A 3,314-nucleotide genomic window follows, 5' to 3' on the forward strand; every position below is an offset into this window, starting at 1 on the left:
GAGCAGCCAGAGACGGGAGGGAGACCGTCGGCGGAGGCCGGGCGGCCGGGAGCTGTCGGCGTCCCGCTTCCTCCAGTGCAGGACCCGCGGCCTGAGCAGCGTCGGGGTGCAGACCGGGCTGCCCATCAGGAGCTCGGTGTGAGGGTGTCCCGCGCTGCCGCAGGCGCCGGGGCGGGCGGGCCTGAACCCGAGCCTTGCCCCGTCACGCACACCTAAGCCGAAAAATCGAAGAAAACCTGGCCACCTGCTTCCAGCTGCTCAAGAGTTGGCATTTTCTTCGTTGCCGCCCTCCGTGCTTATCACGGGCATCACCTTGGCATCGGCCTTGGGGACCCCATTACTCTCAGCAGACACAATAGGCACTTGTTGGGACACAGGGGCATTATTCCTACAGCAGCCCTGCTGCAGGGGCTGGGGAGGGGGACGCCGGGAACCATTTTACAGGTGCATAAGCTCAGGAGACTGAGACTCACTCGCATCGCAGGTGTCCTGTTTTGCTAGCCCCGAGAACCTAGAGCTTCGTGGCCACACAGGCTTTTTTGTTGCTTCAGGCGCGCTAAGCTCTTTCCAGCCTGGGGCTATTCCTTTCTGCAGTTCAGTTACCTGGAACTCTTGCCCCATTCACACCTTCCCGCCCCTGCCCCCCAGATCCTTCTCAAGCTTAAATCACCTCCTTCAGTTCTCTCCTGGAGCTCCCTGTTGCCCAAAATAGTTTCCTGGTGCCTAAGCAGAGTTCTGATTATCCAGATTCTAATCTTGCAGTCAGCTGAGATGTTTGTATGCCCTGTGTGTGCCAGAAAACGCAAGAACATGATCCCTGCCCTCAGTTTACAGTCCAGTGAATTGATTATTTATAATCAATTCACTGGACTGCAAGTGGTTTACAGGGTTTAAGCCTGTGTGGGTAGGTATTAACATTTGTAAAAAAGATGACCCAGCACAGTAACCATCTGAAAAGCAGCGAAAGTTGAGTTTTCCTTGGGTCACCTGAACCTTTCCTGGATAAGACGGCAAGAAACAGTACCGGGATCCAAGCCTTGTCTCCTCTCCTCACTGTACCAGCTTCCTGTGTTGAGCAGTTCAGTGCTGATTGAAGACAGACAGATGCACCTTGGTGAGGGCAGCAAAGGTGTCTCATAGCTCCAGCTCTGCTCTCTGCTTAGTTGATTTCTTAATTTGGACATCATGATAGCTGTGGCTTTGACGTTGGATTTAAAAAAAAAAAAAAACAACTTTATTTTTAAAGACCAGAAAGATTGCCAGTTGCAGTGGTGCGCACCAAGTAATCCCAGCAACTGAGGAGGAGGATTGAAGATTAAAGATCAGCAACTTAGTGAGACCCTGTCTCAAAATAAAAAGGGTTGGGGAGGTAGCTCAGTGACAGAGCACCCCTGGGTTCAATCCCCAGTACTGAGGGGAACAAGGAAAAGACCTGAATGACTGCATACACCTCAGTCAAGTGGTATTCAGGGGAAGAAAGGCTGTGGAAGCTAGGTGCCCAAGAAAAGGGATTTCTTCATAGCAGTGTGATAGAGCATTTGGAATGCTGAAACCCTATTAATAGGAAATAGAAACTGAAAGTCAACCCAGTATAGTTTAAAAGCCTCTTGACTGAGCATGATGATGCACAGCTGTGATACCACTGACTGGGGAAGCTGATTGCAAGTTCCAGAGCAATCTTAGCAAGACCCTGTCCCAAAAAGGGCTGGGAATGTGGCTCAGTGGTTAATTAAGTATCCCTGGGTTCAGTCCCCGATATCACCCCCCACACACCAAAAAAAAAAGGCTTGTTTAGGTATAACTCAGGTATAAAAAGGGGCTTCTGAACATTTGATAGATGAGCTGTACCATGAACTGTTTGCTGAGGATAAACGGTTGGTTTTATCAATTTGCTTGCTGGGTTCTATGACCCTGTGTGCCCCCTTGAAGAGGCAGTGCCACGATGGCCATGAGGTCATGCTTCCTCCCCTACCTTGTCACTTGTGTTCTCTCTTTAGTCTGCTATGTCACAGCCTCAAAGATCTTCCTTTTTGCCCTTGAGACATGCCTTTGCATTTGGTATCATTTCAGATCTGTGTGTCTATCTTCATAATCAGGTTTTAGTTCAAATGTCACCTCAGGTTTCCTGTGGTTGCCCCAACTGATCTCTTTGCCTTGTTTTATTTATTTCATATACTTAATCACTATGTGAAATTGACATGTGTTTTCCTCCACTTTAGAATATAGCATCATGAGGACAGAGACTTTGTCTCATTTTCATTCTGCCCTCAAGCAAATGAGTAGGCCCCCTTACCTGTACTAGACTACCTTATACTAGCCTAGCAGCATTTTTATGTCCTGGGTGGCGGGGGGCTACCAGGGATTGAACCCAGGTGTGCTTAACCACTGAGCCACATCCCCAGCCCATTTTTTATATTTTATTTTGAGACAGGGTCTTTTTAAATTGCTTTGAACCTGACTAAGTTGCTGAGGCTGGCCTTGAACTCCCAATCCTCTTGCCTCAGCCTCCTGAGCAGCTGGGATTACAGATGTGCACCACCATGCCCAGCATGGATGAAAAAATTCTTAGAGACACTAAAACATCATCAGGTGTACAGAAGGGTGCCTTTGATTATACATCCTGAGTGCTGACAGAATCTGTTAATCCTACCTTGAAATAAAATTGGAGCCTAGCATGGTGGTACTTGCCTATGGTGGTAGGAAGCTGAGGCGGAAGGATCACTTGAGCTTATATATTTGAGACCAACATGGGCAACATAAACCCCTATCTTAAAGAAAAAGTTGAGAATCTGTTACATTGGGTAAGTAGCCCAGCGTATTTTCATGCCTTATTTCTTCTTTTTTTTTTTTAAAATATTGTTTTAGGTGTCAATGGACCTTTATTTTATTTGTTTATATGCAGTGCTGAGAATCGAAGCCAGGGCCTCACACATGCTAGGCAAGTGCTCTCCCACTTAGCCACAACCCCAGCCCTTTATTCATTCTTTCTGTATACCGAATCTCAACATCACCTGCCTAAGTTTTAGGGAAGAAACTGTCATTTTTTTTTTTAACTTTTTCAAATTCAGTAAGTCCTCAAGTCATACTGCCTCTAAATTGTATCCTGAATTCATTCTTTTTTGTCAGGACTTCACAGTCCCTTGCCTATAGTCATTTATTAGGTTTGTACTTTATTTCTTCCTATCTAAAACAAAACAAAAACAAAATAAAGTTCTGTTGTCCATGATGCCCCGGAGTTGTTTTTCTGTAAGTCAGATTTGGTCTTTTTGCTTTGAACCTCCGGCTTTCTGCTGCTTCTGAGGAAGTTTATTAGA

The sequence above is a fragment of the Marmota marmota genome, unplaced genomic scaffold, assembly GCF_001458135.2.
Source record: "Marmota marmota marmota unplaced genomic scaffold, marMar, whole genome shotgun sequence".
NCBI lineage: Eukaryota > Metazoa > Chordata > Mammalia > Rodentia > Sciuridae > Marmota > Marmota marmota.